The sequence below is a fragment of the Suncus etruscus genome, chromosome 12 (assembly GCF_024139225.1).
Source record: "Suncus etruscus isolate mSunEtr1 chromosome 12, mSunEtr1.pri.cur, whole genome shotgun sequence".
NCBI lineage: Eukaryota > Metazoa > Chordata > Mammalia > Eulipotyphla > Soricidae > Suncus > Suncus etruscus.
Genome location: NC_064859.1, coordinates 94,247,209 through 94,264,894, shown reverse-complemented (window position 1 = coordinate 94,264,894; position 17,686 = coordinate 94,247,209). Strand labels below are relative to the sequence as shown.

Genomic DNA, 17,686 nt, shown 5'->3' with positions numbered 1-17,686 from the left:
AGAGTGGTAAATGCTGTTAGGGGACTGAACAGTCTACTGTGACAATGGTAGTTGGAACTGATCACTCTAGACAAGAACGGGGTGCTAAAAGGGGATAAAGTGATATTCATGGTAGCCCTTTATTAGCACTAGTGCAAACCACAGTGTCAAAAAGAACATGCCCCAGAGGTAGACAGAAAAAGGTGGGTGGGAGGGAAACTGGGGACATTGGTGGCAGGAAATATTCACTAGTAAAAGGTGGTATACATTCTATGACTGAAACTCAATCATGAGCAATTTTGTAACCACAGTGCTTCAATAAAGTGCTTATTTTTATAAAGAAAGAAAAGAAAATGAAGCTATAAAAGTAAACACAAGATTATAACAAATAATATAGATATTGGGAAGAGCAGTAAAATAACAGTTAAAAATTATAAGTTGCATAGAGATGCTCAGTGGCATATTACTCTGCCATTAAAAAGACAAAATTATATATTGTCAAACAACATGAATGAATCTTAAGGCAATTATGCTAAGTAAATAAGAAGTAAGGCAGTGAAATAGTTACCAGGTGGTTCTCTCAGAAAGAACAAGAATGCTAAAGAAAACTGACAACAAACCTGAAGTTACTCCTAAACTGGGTGAAGATTGTGAAGACCAGATAGTAGGACATAGTAGCTAAAAACAACAGAGGACAAAAAGGCAGGCCAAACAGAACCGAGAAACAGAGTAAAGAGCCTAGAAGGAGAACAGAAGATCTCAAAATATGGAAAGGTGTCTCTACAGATCAATGAGAAAAATATAAATTATTCAGAAGATGGTGCTGATAGAACTGACTTAGGGTAAGAAGAAACAGTTGACTGGCCCATGTTCTCATAAGCAAAGGTAAAGTCCAGATGGATTAAAGACATATATGTGGAAGGGGGGGGAGTTATAATATCTCTGTGGAAGAGATTTACTTCTAAGTACAAACCTTAAAACAAATGGTGGAGACACTTGGAAATCAAGTTTTCTCCCCAGTTAAGAAAAAGTTGTTAGCTAATGAACTGGGGAAAGATACCAGGGCAGTAAGATAGTATAAAGATATTGACAGCTAACAAAGTGGGGAAAGGTACTGAAGCCAAAATATATAAGGTATAAGGAACTCATGTAAATCTGATAGCGCAGTGGTAGGGCATTTGCCTTGCAAGCAACTGATCCAGGATGGACCTCGGTTAGATCCCCCATGTCCCATATGGTCCCCCAAGCCAGGGGAGATTTCTGGGCACAGAGCCAGGAGCAACCCCTGAGTGTCACTGCGTGTGGCTAAAAAAAAAAAAAAAAGGGGCAAAAAAAGTCCTATGCAAAAATGATAAAATTGTATGATTAGGCCATTCACAGAAGGAAAGTCCAGAATTGCAAAGAACTCACAAGAGATGCCAGCAATGAGAATGAAAATACAGAGATTTTACTATCTCTAGGCACTGGTTTGTTAGTTTAAAAACTGGTCAGGATGGAAGAGGGAAAGTCCTAATTTACTGTAGTTGCCAATTTCCAGGCAAGTCCCCTTGTTCACCAATATGAAGCTCTGGTGTGAGGTTACTAGGCAAGGAACTGGGAAGAAGTGTCCAAAATTAGCTTTCTGTGGCTGATCTTGGCACACTTTTCCCATTAGCCAGAACCAAAAACAATAATCCTAAATTTTAACCAAACTTTGAAGAAATGAGGATGCACCATTGATGGAAATGTGAAGGAATAAATACATTCTGGCAGCATTTGGCAGGGCAAGGGAGGATGATCAGAACTTGGCAGCCCCACTCTTTCATACGGACTCCTCAGAAAAGTCCTTGCATAAAACTGTAAGTGCCTTTTGTATGTAGTCTTGCAAGAGCCAGTGTCTCATTGGCTCCAGGAGCTCACTCAATCCAAGCCTTGAAATAGCGTCTCTATTCTCAGGATCCCCCAAATTCTTTTAAATAATGTTATTGTGACCAACGTAAACTACAAGTCTTTCACTGTAATATTTAAGGTACATAGTGACATAGAATCAGGGATATTCCCACCACCAATGTTGTCCTCTTTCCAATCCTGTTTCCAGCATCTCCCCGCTTTGCCCCTGGACTGCTAGTATAACTGGTCCCCTCTGTGTATAGCTTGTTGAAGATTGGGTATCGATTCTATTGTCATTGACTTTGGGTTTGGTGTTTAAGTCTGATCATTTTTTATTTCTACTTAATGTTCATACGACTGATTCGGTACCATCCGTTTTTCCCCTCAATTTATGAGGCAGAGCAAGATGATTCAAATTATGTGGTTCTGCTTGAAAAAAAAGAAAAGAAAAGAAAAAATTTAAAAAACAAAGCAAACAAAAATGGAAGGAGTCCGTCTAGAGGTTATAAATATCAATTTAAAAAGAAGAAAGGGGAAAAAAGAAGAAAAACATAAAAACACACAAAAAACAAAACCACCAACAACAAAATAACAAAAAATCAAAATCAAACAAAAGACCAAAACCAGCAACTACAAAAAAGCACCACAGCAGCAAATATAACAACCAAACAATAACCACAAGACTGAAAAAAAATAAAAAGAAAGAAAGCAAAGAAAAAACAAAGGAGGGCTGGTGTGGCAAGGGTTGGTTTGTTTTTTGGGGTTGCATAGGCACAGTAATTATTGGGGAAATTAAGAAGGGAATTCCCTTGGCCTAAAAGATACAGGGTTTCTCTGCCCTTGAAACATACTTTCATGAGAATAACTACAGCTCAGTACGTGCTCCTTTTCACACCCCAAGGACTTTTTATGGTGCCAGAAAACTTTCCGCTCAGTTATGGCTGATAGAATCAGGCCTCTAACTAGAGATCTTGGTATTTGCACAAGTCATAGGTTGAAGCCTAGGATAGTGTCTTTCTTTACGGTTCTAGCAGTTCTGCATCATCACTGTTGTTATCAATAATTTGTAATTGGTGGTCTTGGTTTTTGGACAGATGGTAGGACTATCATAGGATAGAATCCTTCATTATGTTTCTAGAAGATCTGCTCTGTCACAGTTGTCAAAGTCAGACTTCTGGAATTAGAGATCTTGGTTATTGTACAAAACCTAGGCCGAAGCCTAGGCTAGGGTCTTTCTTATTGGTCCCAGAATAAGTTCTGCCCAGTCATGGTTGTCAAGGTCAGTCTTCTGTAGTTAGCCATCTTGGTTTCTGCACAGATCAAAGGATGCCGAGTCTTCTGATTTCATCTTACCATTAGGTGATGAGATAGGGCAACCCGCTCTTAGATCAAGTTGTTACCGTTTCCTCATTGTCAGGATGTTATATCAAAATGGACACATATTGAAGCTAGAGCTGTATTAGGAATTTCCAAGGGGTAGTTTGGTTCCTGGTACTGTTTCAGAGAACTGTGTCCATTCTGTATCTGGGCTCTAGGGCTTGGGATTAGACAGTCACTGTCTGATTACATGGTGTCTAAGTTGAGGATCCCCCAATATTTAACTCTAGTTATGAACTTCAGGACTAATACCCATATCTCATTTACAACATTTAAAAGAGGGCCTTGAAGTGATGGCGCAGTGGAGCAGTAGGGCATTTGCCTTGCACTCAGCTGACCCAGGACGAACTGCAGTTTGATCCCCTGGTGTCCCATATGGTCCCCCAATTCAGGAGCAATTTCTGAGTGTACAACCAGGAGTAATCCTGAGTGTCACTGGATGTGGCCCAAAATCCAAAAACAATAAAAATAAAAAAATAAAATGAAATAGAGCCTTGAGTTCTAACCTGACCCTAACCCCTCGCCCTAACCCTAACCCAATGGTAACCTTTAACCCTAACCTTAAACATAACCCTAATCTTAACCCTAAAGCTAATTCTAAAAGCTAACTCTAACTCTAAACCCAACCCTAAAATTAACCCTAACCCTGACCCTAACCCCCTGAACCTAACCCTAGCCCAATGGTAACCTCTAACCCTAACTCTAACCTGCACCCTAACCCTAAGCTTAACCCTAACCCTGACCCTGACCCTACCCCTAACCAAAAATAAGTAAATAGGGGCCGGAGAGATAGCATGGAGGTAAGGCGTTTGCCTTTCATGCAGGAGGTCATCGGTTCGAATCCCGGCGCCCCATATGGTCCCCTGTGCCTGCCAGGAGCAATTTCTGAGCCTGGAGCCAGGAATAACCCCTGAGCACTGCCGGGTGTGACCCAAAAACCAAAAAAAAAAAAAAAAAAAAAGTAAATAAAATAAAATAAAATTGGGCCTTTCCTTAAAACATCCCCCTCAGTAAATGGCATTTTCTGTTTCTCACTGGAATCATTTTTCTTTCTTTTTATGGTCTCATCCTTTCTTTCACATTTCTGGCTTCCCCCAAACCAAACTCCCCATCCCTGTTCTTTGTAAATAAGAAAACAAAGTTGATGACATCATTTCTCAATGAATAAATGAATCAGAGCCATTAAATTCCTTCCTAGTCAACAGTCACAGGAACTTCCTGCTGCTCATGCAGGTCTTATAGACCATTTCCTCTACCTACTGGGGCTTCTGGGGGAGATTCCTACTGAAACGGATACCAGTGGAAGGCTCCCCAAAGTCTGAGTCTGTTTGAGTTGATCTGAGTCAACTCACCTGGTTTTACTCTTTAGAAAATGATTCCAGTGACCCTCGTCTTCAGAGATTCTAATTCAACTGGTCTGATTTAGAGTTATGGTTGGGCCAGAGAAATAGCACAGTAGGTAGGGCATTTGCTTTATACAACCCAAATCCGATGCCCAGCATCCCATATGGTCTCCTGAGCCTGCTAGGAGTAATTTCTGAGCACAGAGACAAGAGTAACCACTGAGCGCTACAGGATATGACCCAAACACAAAAACAAAAAAAGCACATCTGATTTAGAGTCGTGCTATTTCATAGGCTCATTCTCTTCTTGAGCCGAGATCTAGAGAAGACATTGAACAAATAAATTGATAAATCCCTGTTCCTGGGTGGGACAGAGCTTCCCTGGTGCTCCAGTTACTGCCTTTCCACACACCACGTGAAGCATTATATATATATTTGGGCTGAATTGTTTGGGGGCTCACTCCTAGCTCTCTGCTCTTACTCCTTGCTGTGTACAAAGCAAACACCCTCCCCACTGTTCTCTTGCTCGGGCCTCTTAAATGGTAGTTTGTTTTTTGGTTTTGGTTTTTGGGTCATACCCAGCAGTGCTCAGGGGTTACTCCTGGCTCTACACTCAGAAATCACTCCTGGCAGGCTCAGGGGACCATATGGGATGCTGGGGTTCCAACCATCATCCTTCTGCATGCAAGGCAAACACCCTACCTCCATTATATATCTCTGGCCCCTTAAATGGTAGTTTTAATAAGTAAATGTTTCAGTTTTAAAACTCCATTTTGTTTTGATATAGCAGTGGTTTTGTCTTTTAATGGCAGAGTAATATTCCACTAAGTGTCTATGTGCAACTTTTTTTTTTTTTTTTTTTTTTTGGTTTTTGGGCCACACCAGGTAACGCTCAGGGGTTACTCCTGGCTATGCGCTCAGAAGTTGCCCCTGGCTTGGGGGACCATATGGGACGCCGGGGGATCGAACCGCGGTCCGTCCAAGGCTAGCGCAGGCAAGGCAGGCACCTTACCTTTAGCGCCACCGCCCGGCCCTATGTGCAACTTTTATTTCGTTTTGTTTTGCCTTTTTGGGCCACACCCAGCAGTGCTCAGGGGCTACTTCTGGCTCTGAACTCAGAAATCACTCCTGGCTCAGGGAATCATATGGGATGCCAGGGATTGAACAGGTCTGTCCTGGGTCAGTCACATGCAAGGCAAACACCCTACTGTTGTGCTATCACTCTGGCCCCATATACACAACTTTTTAATCTTGATATCTACCCATGGGTATTTTTTTTTTTTTTGGTTTTTGGGCCACACTCGGTGACACTCAGGGGTTACTCCTAGCCATGCGCTAAGAAATTGTTCCTAGCTTGGGGATCATATGGGAATGCCGGGGGATTGAACCATGGTTCGTCCTAAGCTAGCTCAGGCAAGGCAGATGCCTTACTGCTTGTGCTACCACTCCCGCCCCTATTCATAGGTATTTATGTTGATTCCTTTTTTTTTTTCTGTTGTGAATAATACTGCCATTGACCTCATGGAAGATAGAGCCCTTCAAATTCATTTTTTCATGTATTAATACCTGAAACTCTGATTGTTGGATCATGTAGGGTTGCCATTGATTTTTTTTTTTTAGCTGATGAATTCCATACTGTTTTCCATAGATGCTGCCATCAATTTACATTCCAGTGTAGAATATTAGTATTTCTTTCTCTCTGTTCTTATCAATACTTGTTATTCCTACTATTTCTTTACATAGCCAATTCTTGCCAGTTTGGGGTTCTGTCTCATTGTGCTTTTGCTTTATATTTCCCTAATAAGTGGTATTTGGCACTTATCCATGTGATTGGAGCCAGTCTTTATTTTTGCTTTTTTTTTTTTTTTCCCTTTGTTTTGGTGTCATACCAGGCAGTGCTCTGGGGTTACTTCTGGCTCTGCACTCAGATATTACTCCTGGCAGGCTCAAGGGACCATATGGGATGCTGGAAATCTAGTCCAGGTCAGCTATGTGCAAGGCAAACATCCTACGTGCAATTCTGCCCCCCCCCAATCAGTAGCTCTTTGGAGAAATGTCTTTTTAGGTCTTTTTCCGATTCTTTTAAATATGGATACTTGCTCTGTTGTTTTTCTGGATTTTGATCATTATCGTTTAGAGATTCATATGGAACTATTTAGGACAAAATGTTTGCTGTCTGGGATTTGTTTTAAAGTGTTCCATTAAAGAACCAAGAGATTGGGGCCCGGAGAGATAGCACAGCGGCGTTTGCCTTGCAAGCAGCCGATCCAGGACCAAAGGTGGTTGACTCGAATTCCGGTGTCCCATATGGTCCCCCGTGCCTGCAGGAGCTATTTCTGAGCAGACAGCCAGGAGAAACCCCCGAGCAGTGCCGGGTGTGGCCCAAAAACCAAAAAAAAAAAAAAAGAACCAAGAGATTAACTCAAGGAGCTGGGCACCTTCTCTGCAGGCAGGGGCTTCCGTTTTGCTCCCCAAGGTTGCATGGTCCACCATGCTACCAGCATTAGTAGGGGCGTCCTCTGAGCACAAGTCAGCTGTAGTCCCTTGTTGTATAACAGCCCTGGATGGGGCTGGATGATGATGGGATGGATGGAGGGTGAGGCCTTTCTCCCAGCGACTGCCAGTCCCTTCCTTCCAACCAGAGGGTCTTAGGGTGGCGGTGAGGAAATCATCCACAGCAGTCAGGTTTCAGGAGACATCAGCTTTATTCAGACCCTAGCCACCACATGTGGATCCTAAGCCCTAGCCACCACATGTGGCTCCTAAGCCTTAAAACCTTTTACGCTGGAGCCATAGACAGCCCTGCATTCAACCTCTTTCTGCCATCTCTCCTCCTACTGCTTCTCCATCCATCTCTCTTGATGAATCTCCCTCAATCAATCCTCCAAATGTTCTTCCTGCCCCTGAGGTAATCCTCTTGATACCTACCAAAGACACCTCCATGAAATGGGCAGGTCTTACCCTCAGGTAAAGTTACACAGGAAGATGAGGGTGAGGTGACAGCCCCTTACAACCACTAGATTTGGCCCCCCAAAGCAAAAAGGGTTCCTTAAAAATAAATGTGGAAGCACAAATGTGGTCACCATGTCTGTACGGGGCCAGTTCCATAGACTCACTCTGTTCATGAAAGAGATAAAAAACCAATCATGCGTACACCAGCCACACAGCAGAAAGCTGGCCATCTTGAGAGAGGGAGGGCCAGAAGGAAGAGAGGGAGAGCCAGGTCCCCGCTCTACTGATCCCACACTTGCTGCATCCATCATCCAGAATCACTGCTTCACCTGTGGCCCTGCTTCACCATTCCTCTATGTCTCTATATAGAGACAGCAATCTGACCAAACTCCAGGTATGCCCGTATTTGGGCTGATATCAGTGAGGCTTTTTTAGAATGAGTGTGGGCACCCTCCTCCCTGACTTATACTTCTGGGAGACCTGGCATCCCACAAAACATAGCAGTATCAGCAATAGCACTTGGAATTCCTGGACCAAGCAACTTCAACAACTTAATTTGTTTAATACTGTCATCTCCATAGGAACACACCAATTTACATGCCAGTGTGTAGCTGAAGTCACTTAATGTTCAAAAATAAAATGAAATAACAGAATGGTCAGCTTATTAAACTTCCTGCCAGTGATTTAATGACCTCATTGGAGATACAAGGATTTTTCACAGATTTTCTTGTCACTGTACTTCTCTTTCTTTCTTTATTTTTTTCTAATAATATCTTTATTTAAGCACCAGGGTTACAAACATATCTGTAGTTGGGTTTCAGTCATAAAAAGTACGCCCCCCCTTCACCAATGTAACCTTCCCACCACCCTAACCTTCCCACCCTAACCCTAACCCCCATCTCTCTTTTTTCTCTTCTCTTTTCTTTCTTTTTCTTTTTTTCCTTCCTATTCTTTGTTAAATAATTTTCTCTGACTTATCTAAAAACAAATGTATTACAGTCAACTAAGCAAACTCTCCGATACATAATCTTTTTTTTTTTTCTTTAGGTCTCAGAGCAGTGCATGGGGTAATCTCACAATTGTGAGACTCAAATGGAAGATGGTGAATGTTGCTGATCACAGACCACATAATCTTTAAATAAAGTAAATTTTTTAAAAATTAAAATGTGGAAGCCACGGATGTAGGTAGAACATTTTTTAGTGGTAGAACAGTTAGTCTTGCGTTGCATGAGATCTGGATTCATTGCATGAGATGTCTGGAGTAAAGTCCGAGCAACTCTCTCTCTCTCATCTCTCCTCTCTCTCCTCTCTCTCTCCTCTCTCTCCTCCCTCTCTCTCCCATCTCTCTCCTCACTCTCTCCTCTCTCTCTCCTCTCTCTCTCATCTCTCTCTTCTCTCTCCTCTCTCTCCTTTCTCTCTCCTCTCTCCTCTCTTTTTCCTCTCTCTCCTCTCTCTCCTCTCTCTCCTCCCTCTCTCCTCCTCTCTCTCTCCTCTCTCTCCTCTCTCTCCTTGCTCTCTCCTCTCTCTCCTCCTTCTCTCTCCTCTCTCTCCCCTCCCTCTCTCTCCTCTCCTCCCTCTCTCTCCTCTCTCCTCTCTCTCTCCTCCCTCTCTCCTCTCTCCTCTCTCTCTCCTCCCTCTCTCTCTCCTCTCTCTCCTTGCTCTCTCCTCTCTCTCCTCCCTCTCTCTCCTCTCTCTCTCTCATCTCTCTCCTCTCTCTCCTCTTTCTCTCTTCTCTCTCTCCTCTCTCTCCTCTTTCCCCTTTCTCCTCTCTCCTCTCTCCTCTCTCTCCTCTCTCTTTCCTCTCTCTCCTCTCTCTTTCCTCTCTCTCCTCTCTCTCCTCTCTCTTTCCTCTCTCTCTTCTCTCTCCTCTCTCTCCCCTCTCTCTCTCCTCTCTCTCTCCTCTCTCTCCTCTCTCTTCTCTCTCCTCTCTTTCTCTCTCCTCTCTCTCTCTATTTCTTACACACACAGAGTAAATGAAGATGTGGTAAAATCAGGAATGTGGCTCAGCATCAAAGCACATTCAATCCCAAGCTCCATGTGTACACATACCAAAAGTGACTTATGTATATCATAGAATAGTGCTCAACTGATTTTCAAAAGAGATTTAGCCATTTATGGCAGCATGGACTTTAGGAAGATTATGGTAGCTAGAATAAGTTAGACAAAAAATATCCAATACTTGAGACAAAGAGATAGTTTTACTCACCTGTGGACAAAACAAGCAAAACAAAAACAAGCTGTTGGATAAAAAGAACAAATTGGTATTTACCAGAGGTTAAAAAAGGGGGAAAGTAATGATAAAAGGGTCATGAAAACTAGATTACTATTGGTGATCATGATGTGTTGTCATACAGAAATCAAATGCTAACTCTGTCCACCCAAAACTTACCTGTCTTACAAATCAAACTCACCTCAAAATCAAGTGCGATGGGAGGGATAGAGGGAAGAAGTCAAAACAGTCTTCATTACTAAAACCAGCTGATGGGTATGTTATTCTTTTTTCTGTCGTGTCATTTTTAGCCTTTTATTTCCAGAAAGCTCTGTAAGAATAAATTGCAAGAGGTCAGGAGTTTTAGTCTATTTCTGTCACTGTTCTATTTGAAAACACTGCACAAAGGCCAATAAATATTTGTCGATTGCATAGGCCTGTTTCTGTAATATTTTTGTCCAGGGAATTTGGAAACCACAGGCTTTACCTCTGTAGCACATTCATGCTCGCACTCCAAAATGTAAGGCGTTCATACATTACTAAAACACCATTAAGTTGTCTTTCTAGCAGCTGTTTACAAAACCAATACAGTTTCATCCCTGTTCACTGTCAACCATCAGCTACTTTAATAGCATCTGGATTAGGGGTTGGGAGAATGTCAGATCCACTGGAGTGGGTAGAGAACAGCTTGCACCTTGTCAGCCATGAATCAAATGACTCACCTAACAAAGAAAGCCAGTGACAGACCAATTAGCTAGTACTGAGTCATGGGGAAAGCGCCTTCATGGCAAAAACATCACTGGTAATCAGATCAACTCCGACACTTATCATCTCCCCATCTTTGAAATAGCGGGGAACGGTGAAGGTGAAAAGAAATAAATTGCTTTTTTAGAGTCACATGGGGATCAATCCAAGAAGCATAAGTTAGAACCTTTTGAAGACCCATCAAAATATATCATGCCATATCTTTATCATCGCCTCAGTAATCACAGCCATAATGACACTTAGAAAGACGACTAAATTGCATCTGGGTCGATCAAGCGGCCAGCCACACTCCGAGTGCCAGCGCCGTGCAAGGAAATGCAGAACCGACAAAAGTATAAAAATCACCCCTTGGGGCCAGAGTGATAGTTCAGCAGGTGAGGGGTGTGTTTTAGGTAAAATAAGGTGTAATCCACTGCGGGTGCATGCCTCGCATGTGGTTTGATCTGATCTAGGTTTGATTCCTAACACCACCAAGAATGAGGGTGGTCCTCCAAGCCCCACCAGGAATGGATCCCTGAGTAAGCCTTGAACACAGTTAGGTGTGGCTTAAAAAACAAAACAAAAAATTACTCCTTGAATTTGATTTTAAAAAAAAGGATGGGGGGATTGTCATGGCCGGGCTTGTGAACAATCTGAATTGAATTCCCAGAATCCTCTCTCCCTAGCCCTGTCATTGAAGCTCTCTGTGCCTTGGTAAATGATATTATGAAAAACTGCTGGCTAAATACTGTGGTGAGCACAGAGCCAGCTTCAAAGAGAGAACTCGGTACGTAGCAGGATGGTACATGCAAAACATACATCACATGTGTTTGTAAATCACAAACTGGGGGCAAGAACCCCAATTGCCTGCATGTGGGTCTAGGCATTTCTGGAAGAAGAACACGTTGAAGGCCAAGGGCTGCTCCAAGAAAGGGTTGGGTGGTCTAGGGGGAGGTGGGGAGGATAATAGGATCCAGTTGCTGAGTGTTTAGGGTCTATTTGCCATGTAGGAAACACTTTTAAGAGCTGGTTCGTTTACTCCTGAAGAAGGAATCATTTTAGGGCCCGGAGAGATAGCACAGCGGCGTTTGCCTTGCAAGCAGCCGATCCAGGACCAAAGGTGGTTGGTTCAAATCCCGGTGTCCCATATGGTCCCCGTGCCTGCCAGGAGCTATTTCTGAGCAGACAGCCAGGAATAACCACTGAGCACCACCAGGTGTGACCACCCCCTCCAAAAAAAAAAAACAAAAAACAGAAAGAATCATTTTAGGTTCATTTTCCAGTTGGAGAAATCAAGGCATCAGTCAGTCAGTGGGGAACTTGTCCAAGATATCACAGTAAAGAGATCCCAGAGAATTTAGTTTTAGAAATTGAATATAGGGGCTGGAGAGATAGCATGGAGGTAGGGCATTTGCCTTGCATGTAGGACGGTTGTTCGAATCCCAGCATCCCATATGGTTCCCCGATCCTGCCAGGAGTGATTTCTGAGCATAAAGCCAGGAGTAACGCCTGAGCACTGTCAGGTGTTACCCAAAAACCATAAAAAGAAAAAAAAAAAAAGAAACTGAATATAGCCATGATGTTTTGCAAGAGAAGGACTTGGAAGCAGAATTCTGAAATGTGTTTGAGAAAAAGAAAGAGCTATATGAGAGCAGTGCACATAGTAGTAATTCATTCTTTGTAAAAGATTGGCTGGAAGGGTAAACTCTGACTCTGAAGGATGTCCTGAAGGAGACAAGGAAGCCACTGTGGTTTTCTAAACAAGGGAAGACTACAAATTCTGTTAGCACTGTTTAAAAATGGGAAGAGAGACCAGAGTCAACACATCCCATATGGTCACCTGAACCCACCAAGAAAAATTTCTAAGCAGAGCCAGGAGAAACCTCTGAGCACTGCCATGTGTGGCAGAAAAAAAAAAAAAGATAAATTAATAAATTAATTAAAAAACTAAATAAAGGGACTGGTGAGGTGGCGCTAGAGGTAAGGTGTCTGCCTTGCAAGCGCTAGCCAAGGAAGGACCATGGTTCAATCCCTCAGCATCCCATATGGTCCCCCCAAGTCAGGGGCAATTTCTGAGCGCTTAGCCAGGAGTAACCCCTGAGTATCAAACGGGTGTGGCCGAAAAACCAAAAAAATAAAAATAAAAATAAATAAGTAAAATGGAGGAGATATACAGAGACTTCCTCAAAAAAGACATACTGGGGGCCAGCGAGGTGGCGCTAGAGGTAAGGTGTCTGCCTTGCAAGCGCTAGCCAAAGAAGGACCGCGGTTCGATCCCCCGGCGTCCCATATGGTCCCCCCAAGCCAGGGGCAATTTCTGAGTGCTTAGCCAGGAGTAACCCCTGAGCATCAAATGGGTGTGGCCTGAAAAACCAAAAACAAACAAAAAAAGACATACTGAGAGTAAATGGGTATATGAAAAATGTTGTTTCACTGATCATCAGAGAAAGCAAATGAAAACAATGAGATGTCATCTCATATTTGTGAAGCTGACACACATCAAAACAAAAATACCGTAAGCAGTTTTTGGCATGGATGTGGGAGAAAAGGAATCCTCGTTCACTGCTAGTGAGAATGCCAACTGGTTTGACCTCTTTGGCAAATATGGATATTTCTCAAAAAAATAATCTCATAAATTGCTCTTTGGGGTGTCTACTCCAAGTACTTAAAATCTCTATTCAGAAAAGACATTTGCACTCCTCTGTTTATTGCAGTACTAGTTACAACAACCAGATTCTAGAAACAACATAAGTGTTCAAGAATTGATGATTGGATAAGGAGACTATGGAATGTATAAACAGTGGAATACTACTCAACAAGAAAGAAGACAAAATCGAGCACAGGAAGGAGTTCAAACTTTCCTTGTATGCAGCTGACCTGATTCCATCTTTAATACCAGATATAGTTCACTGAATATGCCTGTATTGATTCCTGAGCACAAAGCCAGGAGTAAACCCTGAGTACTAGGTGTAAAAAAGAGGGAGAGAGAAAGAGATTTTAAAAAAAGAGAAGCGGAAGAGAGAGGAGAAATGAAATCGTGCTATTTTCTACTATGTGGATGGAATTGGAAAGTCGTATCATGCTCATGACATGGAGCCAGGTGGAGTGGGAAGGGAAGATACAGGTTGATGTTTCTCATATGTGAGTATAAGCTTACCATGGTGGAGAGCTGGAGGATGAGGGTGAGGGATCCTTCATCCAATGATGAAGGAAAAAGAATATTCTAGAATGAGGCAGGTGTGTTGAAACATTGTATGCATGAAACCCTATTATAGATAGTGTTGTAAAGTACCATGGCTAAAATAAGTTAAAGAAACAATAATAATATTAGTGTATCAATATATTATTAATTTATAATATTAATTATAATATAATAACAACAACAATAATAAAATTAAACTCCTGCCAAGTTTCTGTGCTGCATATCCCTGGCACTCAATTAAAAACATCAAAAACATTAAAATTTTATTTAAAAATTTAAACAATTTGAAATAAATTTTAGTAACTATAAAGCAAAATTGCTTTGAAAAAAATCTTGACTTTTGTTAGTTCAACTTAAAATGATTGTTTATGTGTTTTGTTGTTTTTCTTAGTTTTTGCCCCATGCCAGCATGCCAGAGCATACTCCTGGCTATGCCTGGCAAATCTTGAGGACTCATATGGACTACTGAAAATTGAACCTGGGTTGGCCTGCTTGCAAGGCAAGTGCCCTACCCGCTGTACTAGTGCTCCAACATTTAAAATTATATTTTCTGGTCCTCCCAGACCATTTCAAAAGACTTGAAGGGGATATATATATATATATATATATATATTTTCATATATATATTTTCATATATATATCCTTCATATATTTCTTTAGATGTATTTCCTTGATTGATATAATTCTTATTGTCTATTTCCTTATGTCTATTTCCTATTTCCTAACAACCTTGGGGCACGAATTACTTTGTTTTACCACATAGTTCTGCATTTTTCTATAAAACTATGAAGAAAGGGGAAAAGAAAGGCTGGGGACCAGGGGCCAAATGGTCTCAGATGTGTTAGTGGGAAAAAAATAAGAACAGAACTAAATATTCAAATCAAAGCCAATGACAATAGAATCAAGAGACCTAAACCTTAACAATCTAAATTTAAATGGGCCTGTTATACTGGCAGGCCAGGAGGCAAAGGGTAGTGGTATAGGATGCACTCTGAGTTCATTGGTGGAGGGAAGTCGACACTGCTGGTGGAATGGCCATGATTCACTGTATATCTAAAATTAAACTATAAAGGACTTTGCAGATCACAATAGTTTCAATAAGATAAAAAGTTTAAATGATATTTTTAAGAATAGCATACGATGGGCTGGAGAGAGAGAACAGACTAGAACATATGTTTGCATGCAGGAGACCAAATTTCAATCCCCAGAATTGCATAGTCCCCCAAGCACAGCTAGGAGTGTGGTCCTGAGCACTGAACAGAGTAGCCCCCAAAGAGTGTTGGCAGAACCCCCAAATAAATAAATAAAAATAAAAATTTCAATACATAAGGATCTTTTGCAATTCCCTCACCTCAGCTTAGTTTTCCCATTTAACTTGAGCTCAAGAGTGACTGGCATGCAAAGTAGAGTTAAGTTATTCGGATGCCCTTGGGGATGGGAAATCTATTGTTTCTGCCTTTTCCATCACACCTAGTTAACCATTTTACAGCAGCGCCATAAACACCTACATATCATTTTAACCACTCGGCTATTCATTTATATTGTAATAATAAAATAATTATACGGGTGTGTCCATTAGACAAATGCACACACAGCCCTGCCCAAAAGTACAAGAAAATCAAAGAAATAACATAACCCAGAGGCTCCGCTTTTTTGGGTGCTGTCCACCCAGCGAGGTGCTGATGTTCCCACTGCCCACCCCAAGGCACCCAATGCCTCCTGATAAGTTTGTTTCTATTTCTCTAGACTCACCCATGAGATGACTCTGATGTCATCATGTCAGGCTTTTGAGGCTTGGTGTATCGAGTAAGACACTGTCATTTCACCAACTTCAAGACATGCTTGCCAGTTGTTACAAGATTGACATCTTTAAAAGCAGAAACCCAATCATGACAGGACACTTGGGTGCCTCTAGTGCAAAGGCCACAGGCCACTCTTGGGTTCCAACCACACCTAAGACTGGCCACTCCCAAGCACGCTCGGACACATCATTCTCAGCTCCTACAATCCAATTTGACCCACAGAAAACTGGAGTGGATTATGGAGACTCCCGGTTTCTCACTGGTCAAGTGCTCACCAAGTCTAAGTATCATTAAATATCATTCATTAGTGCCCTATTCTTAGGGCTTTCATAACCTGAGGAATGAAAATTACAACTTTCAAGAAGAAAAATGGGGAGGCAGAGTCCCAGGCTTGGAAGTCAAATGCCTGTAGGATTTGCTAAGACAAAGAGAATTCTCAGAAAATAACACTTTCCGTTTTAGAAGTCAGTACTATGATGGGAAGTTGAACAAGTCAGTCAGTTAAATACAGATCAGAGTTCTAGTTTGATTGCTCTGGGGCTTAGAATAAATAGAACACCTCTCAAAAACAAACTCAGCTTCTTCATTTAAACGTATGTTTCAGAGTAGCATTTATTTTAGCCTCTATTTCTTTCTCTTTTTGTTATGTTTGTTTTTGTTTATTTTATTTGAGAAACACACCCAGTGGGGCTCAGGATTTACTCCTGTCTCTGTGCTCAGGGATCACTTCTGGGAGTGCCCAGAGGACAGGCTATCACTCGAGTCCCATATCATGTATTGCTTATGAGAATTCATGAGCTATTATAGTAAAAGAACTTAACCTAATACTTGGCACAGGATAATTGCTCAATAAATATCCAAGCTGGAAATACAGTAAGTAAAGTATAGCATAATAATGAAGGGCTGAATTGGGTATTGGGTAAGCTAAAAAAAATAATGAGAGAAGTAGATCAGTAAGGAGAGATTTCATAGTGATAGGTTTAACAGATGGAATAGAGGGTTCCAATTACACTTGAATTTCAAATACAGTAATTTGTAGCTGGTAGAAACATGGGGGTAGTAGAGAGCAAGGAGGAAGTGAGAGAGAGAGAGAGAGAGAGAGAGAGAGAGAGAGAGAGAGAGAGAGAGAGAGAGAGAGAGAAATACTGCGTGCCCTCATGCTCAGCCTGTCTCTACCTCACTCTGGGAGGACAGACGTGGTAGAAGTCTATAAAACTCCTTCCTACATAGTATAATACTTAAGTCTGACCACTACCCGAGTTTTGCAGATTTTTAGACTAGTCTCACAGAATAGAATTTCAGGGATTAAAGCAATAATACAGTAGGGTACTTGCCTTGCATGCATCTGACCCAGGTTCGATTCCTGGTACCACATATGGTTCCCTTAGTATCACTAGAAGTGATCTCTAAGCACAGAGCTAGGAGGAGTAAGACCTAAATCCCTCCAGAAATGTCAAAAAAAAAAACAACAAACAAACAAAAAAGAATTTCAGGAGGAGACAAATAAGGAAGCAAAATACTTATATTTCATAAACATTGAAGACAGAGAGAAGACCAGGCAAACCCGTAAGAGAAAAGCAAAGAAATCCACATCCTGAGTTAAGACACAGGCAGCTCCAGAATTGGGATGCATGGCACTGGCTGTTCATAGGATCTTTCCAAGCTATTCTGTGTAGACAAGAGTCCTTTGCTAGATTCATGTCAAGAGCAAAGGACTCTGAACACTGGTGATCTTTGTTCATCTTCTTATCAGTCTCTTATTCCTGCTGAAGTTTCTTTTCTCCTGAGAGGGTTCAAATTTATCCTCCATTAAGCCTGGCAAAAGAACTTGGTGACAGTCATTTCTTTTTTGATCATATCTGGCAGTATGATCAAGTCTTTCATATCAACACTTTCCAAAATGCATCGCCAAGGGAGTCCGTTTGTCTACCCATCCACTCACTTCAGCACGTGTCATATTTTTAAACTCATGAACAGCTTTATAACTGTTTCTCTCATGGTGATTCAATTAAATAATTTATTTTGTTTAAATAGAAGGAGGAGATACTTATGAGAAGAAATGGATCAACATTTTGAACCCAGGTCTACACTAAAGGACATCAAGTCTAGATTCTTTCTAGGCCAAGAACATGACTGTTCTTTATATATATAATTATATATATATATATATATATATATATTATATATATATATGTATATGATATTCTTT

General features: G+C 41.5%; 1 non-coding gene across 1 annotated transcript; it reads right to left on the bottom strand.

The window, feature by feature from the left end:
- Positions 1-8,564: 8,564 nt before the first annotated feature.
- Positions 8,565-8,647, bottom strand: LOC126025361 (small nucleolar RNA Z195/SNORD33/SNORD32 family). The gene has a single exon (XR_007501371.1). It is a non-coding gene; the product is annotated as a small nucleolar RNA Z195/SNORD33/SNORD32 family (small nucleolar RNA).
- Positions 8,648-17,686: the final 9,039 nt, after the last annotated feature.